Below are 5,381 nucleotides of genomic sequence, written 5' to 3'. Positions count from 1 at the left end.
ATGCTTCATTAATACAATTATTATATAGGGGGCATATATATCCACTTTTAATACAAGACAATAAATTATATTTCTTGACAGTAGTAATTCTATGGGAGTTAATTTTTCAAGGTAATGGGGTGAGAGAAATAAATACATTTTAAAAGCAGTTTGGCAGAAGTACGCTATGCATATTTGGAAGGTATATATATTTTGTGTTAGAAACAGTTTTTTGGGGTGAATAAAGGTGATTATAAATTACGTGATAGCAAGTGCATTAACAGAAATAAACGTTCATGCATATATATATGTATATATATCAAGTCTGTACAGATGTGTGTATGCGCACCCGTCCATGCTTCAGTGTGTGCCCACTAAGCTGAGTGGTCATGTATGTCGTTCACATGAGCCTGGTTATGACACATAAGTGTTTGTTACTTATTTTTTACAGTACCTTAACTTCCCAGGTGGTCTCCCTCTTGGTACTATTAAAGCCCGACACTGCTTAGCTTCCAAGATCGGACGGGTTTGGGCGTGGAGCCAGTGTGGTATGACTGTATCTATTGGTTTTGAACAAAACACTCATTCTTGTGTCAGACATTTTTATTGTGCTGTGAATTCAGGTGCGCATATACATTCAATGTGATAAAGGTGAGTAAGGGTATAATGAGACATTTTTTTAACCTTATAAAAATGGGGCAATTTCATAACCCTCGTTGAATCCTGCTGGATGCATCGTGTTAAGCTGGTAGATCCAAAACATTTCTCTTTGGGATAGTTTGTTCGCCAGGTCTCCGCCTCTTTCCCCAATCTGTACGTGTTCTATTGCTTTAAAGGTCAGGTCTTCTGGATTTGAATTGTGTTCCCGGATGAAATGTCTATAGATGAGGTGGGTGTCGAGCTTATTTTTGATGCTCCTGATGTGCTCCTGAATTCTTATTTTGAGTGTCCGCTTTGTTTTCCCCACGTATTTCTTCTTGCATGTACATTCCAATAAGTATATGACAGAGCTGCTGTTGCAATTAAGGAACTCCTTTATCTTGAATTCTTGGGTGGCCCCTGAGTTAAAAAATGTTTTTCTGTTTGGGTTTAGGAACTTGCAGATGTTGCATCGTCCGCATTTGAATGCTCCTGTGCATTTCAGGAATGTTTGATTGGTTCTTTCCTTAGTGGTGTCACGTAACATGCTGGGTGCAAGATGGTCTTTCAAACTCTTGGATTTGCGAAAGACTATCTGTGGTTTTTCCGGGAGGATTTCTTTCAATACAGGATCCATAAGTAGGATTTTCCAATGTTCCTTGAAGGATGATTTGATATGGTTCTCATGGTGGTTATAAGTGGTGATGAATGCGGTGGATTCCTTAGGGTCTTCCTTCTTTTTATATTCTAGAAGGTCCTCCCTCTTTAAGGTATTTGTTCTTGCAGTGGCCTTGTCCAGAATCGATTTTGGATATGACTTCTCTTCAAATCTTTTTCTGTAAATGGCTACCTGTTCATTGCAGTCCTCTTTCTTGCTGCAGTTCCTCTTAATTCTATGGAACTGAGAGTAAGGGATGTTGTCTTTCCATGTCTTTGCGTGGCTGCTGTGGTAGTGGAGGTAGCTGTTTTTGTCAACCCCTTTAATGAAGTTTTTAGTTACCACTGACGATCCTTCACCTATTAATACTAAATCCAGGTATTCTATTGAGGTTTTGTTTGTGTTGTAAGTGAATGAGAGATTCATATCATTAATTTCTAAAAGGTTAAAAAATTCCATAAAAAGTTCCAGGCTGCCATTCCATATTATTAAAATATCGTCGATATAACGTTTGTACAAGATCACATTTTCCTTGAAATATTGAGTGTTATACACATAGAGTTCCTCCCATTGTCCCATAAATAGGTTTGCGAAACTTGGTGCAAAAATCGTTCCCATTGCTGTCCCACAGCGTTGAAGATAAAAGTTCTCTAAAAATTTAAAATAGTTTCGACTCAGAATAAAATTCATCACATCACAGATAAAAACTCTTTGAGTTGTTGTAAGGGTAGGATCCTGATCTAGAAAGTCCTTACATGCCTTAATACCTTTAGAATGCTCAATGCACGTGTATAGAGATTGAACATCTATTGTAATCCATACGTAGCTATCTTTACATTCTATGGATTTCATCAGGTTCAATACCATGGTTGTGTCTTTGAGATATGACGGTAGTTCCTTAACATATGGGTTTAGAAAAACATCTACATACTCGGACAATTTTGATGTTAAGGAATCAATTCCAGCGACAATAGGTCTCCCTGGTGGATTTAAAAGGTTTTTATGGATTTTCGGCAGGTAATAGAAAATGGGGGTTATGGGACTAGACTGCATTAAAAATTGGAATTCCTCTTTCGTGATACTTCCATTCCGAAGTCCTTGTGTGAGGAGTATTCTCAATTCTTCTATATATAAATCCTTGGGGTCATTGTTTAATAGTTCGTAGGATTTGGTGTCTCCTAGTAGACGCTGTGCTTCTTTCACATAGTTGTCTCGATCCAGGATAACTAGTCCCCCCCCTTTGTCAGCAGGTTTTATCACTATCTCTGAATTTTTCTGTAGTTTCTTCAGTGCCTCTCTTTCTCTGTTGTGGAGATTTTTTGTGACCACAGGTGCAAGGTCAGTGTCACATAGATCTCTTTTTACCATATCATAGAATATGCTGATATGGTTGCCTTTCGATTCCACCGGGTAATACTTAGATTTGCGTTTCAGTCCTGATCTTGATGATTCTTCATAGTTTGAGATGATTGCATTGTCCTTGCGTGCAAAATGTCTTTTAAGTGTGAGCTTGCAAATTAATTTATTTAAGTCTATAAATGTCTCAAATTTGTTCAGTTTCTCTGTGGGTGCAAATGATAAGCCTTTGCTTAGTAAGGAAGTTTCGTTGTTTGTCAATGCATATTTTGAAATGTTGAATATCCCCTTCTCCTTTAGGTCTGATGCTGTACATTTCTCCTTTTGGTGTTGTAATCTTTCCCTCCTGCCGCCCCGTTTTCCTCTTCCTCTACGTGGGGCCTTTTTAGAGGGGGTGCATGTGATGATTCTTCTTGTAGTGTGCCTCTGAACGTGTTTTTTGGACGAGCTCCTAGGCGTGGTGATAAAAAAACCTTTTCGTCTGTTGATCTTAGTCTTTGTAAGGTGGAAAATTTATTGTAAGTGTTGATCTTTTGTGTAGGATGCGATTCCTCTCTGTTGTTCTGTCTGCCTCTGTGTGGTACCGTTTTCCACACTTGATTCCCACGATTAGGTCTATTCGTGGTAGTAAATCTGCTCCAATTCTTTGTTTTGCCGTTTTCGTAATCCTCCTTATCACGAAGAAACTTTTTTTCTTTACCCCGTATGACTTCTTCCTCTATGCGTTCTATTTTCTTATTAAGAACAATTTCATTGGTTCTGTAGTCCTCTTTAGTTTTAAATGGTTCCAATTTGATTTCTTTATCTTTTATGTCTTTTTCGATAGAAGATACATTCTTCCTTCTCTCTGTGATGAGTAGCTTCATTAAATTTATCGAACAAGTATGGAGGGTAGAATCCCATTTCTTCATAAATTCTGGATCTGATGTTCCAATGGTGGGTTGTTTCACAAGTCTCAGACCTCTTGGTACCCTATTAACTGAGATGTAATGTTCCAAACCTTTTATATCCCACCATGTTTTAATTTCTTTTACCAAAAGTCTCTCCATGTCCCAAAATAGGTCATCTAGGTCCCTTGAGGGGTTTGGGGTGTTAGTCGGCTTGTCTTCACTAAATATTTTTTGGCACCAATCATTTCTCTTATTGGTGCGTTCATTAATTCTGAACATGTTGTAGATATTTTGACCACAGCACCAGGCAGCTAAACAATTAACCAGTCTTAAATGTAAAAAAAGGAGTATAGCGCCACGTGTGAGGGAAAAAAACACCTAAAAATGAGAAATATATTTATATATAGAAAACACTCCCTTACGATGATAGGGTGTCAGCCGTCCCCTAAAATTTCAGCATTGGTAAGATGCTGTGAAAATGTTAAAGTAAATATGGGTAGGTAGGGGCTGTGGCGACCAACTGGTGTTTATTTAAAAAATATATTAGTGGACTAAAATGCAATTTTTAAAGGACAGGATAAAAAGACCTTTTTTGTAAAAGAATAAAAACAATTTATTTTGCAAAAAGTAAAAAACATTAATTTTTTAGAAGTAACTGTTTTTTCACAGAGCTACATATATGAGAAAAATGTAGTAAAACAGGATAAATACTAAAAAATGGATGTGTAAAATTCCTAAGACATAAATAGAATAAAAGAATTTATAATTAATAAAAAACAGCTTAACTTAAGATGGAGGGTCATACAGGGTATCCCAACGCGTTTCGTCTATCTGACTTCATCAAGGGGTAGTGAATGAATGTGTAGAGTGGGCTTATATACCCACTGATAAGGGGTTACTAGTTGTGACATCACTTCCTGTTAATTAACAATGTAAAAGTGTGTCATATACATAATCCGTATTGGTAGCATATAGGCAATAATGGAGCAATACTATTAGGCTAGGGAGAGGCATATCATGATAGTTATACTAAAAAACGAGCTTGGTAAGTCCTTAAAACAGTATTGTGAACAGTTTTTGTTGTTTTTGCGCACTTCCGCCACACTTCCTGTATCGGCGGCTGCGGAGTGCGCATGCGCGAATGCCCCACTTCCGGTATCGCGTCTCGAACGGCTTTGTCCGGAGCTTCATGCCCCACTTCCGTCCTAGATGTTATGAGATCTGTGCCCCACTTCCGGTATAGGTGTCCGGAATGATACATGACGCTACTTCTTGTTTGACAGCGTCTGGAGAGTTCAGTGCAGTGTCGGCGGCCATTTTAAAGGAGTCCATATATGCAGACATAGATTCTCCTTGCATATTAATTACTCGATTGCATGGAAAAGAAAAATATATAAAATAAGGCGCAGTTAGTGTCGTTTTGACTCGAGTATTCTTAATGCTTCATTAATACAATTATTATATAGGGGTCATATATATCCACTTTTAATACAAGACAATAAATTATATTTCTTGACAGTAGTAATTCTATGGGAGTTAATTTTTCAAGGTAATGGGGTGAGAGAAATAAATACATTTTAAAAGCAGTTTGGCAGAAGTACGCTAAGCATATTTGGAAGGTATATATATTTTGTGTTAGAAACAGTTTTTTGGGGTGAATAAAGGTGATTATAAATTACGTGATAGCAAGTGCATTAACAGAAATAAACGTTCATGCATATATATATGTATATATATCAAGTCTGTACAGATGTGTGTATGCGCACCCGTCCATGCTTCAGTGTGTGCCCACTAAGCTGAGTGGTCATGTATGTCGTTCACATGAGCCTGGTTATGACACATAAGTGTTTGTTACTTAT

The 5,381-nt window shown here is 37.5% G+C and overlaps 1 pseudogene; it reads right to left on the bottom strand.

The window, feature by feature from the left end:
- Positions 1–421: 421 nt before the first annotated feature.
- On the bottom strand, positions 422–541 carry LOC134940588 (5S ribosomal RNA; annotated as a pseudogene).
- Between the last annotated feature and the right edge of the window lie 4,840 nt (positions 542–5,381).

This window comes from Pseudophryne corroboree, chromosome 1 (genome assembly GCF_028390025.1).
Source record: "Pseudophryne corroboree isolate aPseCor3 chromosome 1, aPseCor3.hap2, whole genome shotgun sequence".
In the NCBI taxonomy this organism is placed as follows: domain Eukaryota; kingdom Metazoa; phylum Chordata; class Amphibia; order Anura; family Myobatrachidae; genus Pseudophryne; species Pseudophryne corroboree.
Note: the sequence above shows the minus strand (reverse complement) of the source record. Positions and strands in the feature narration are given on the sequence as shown.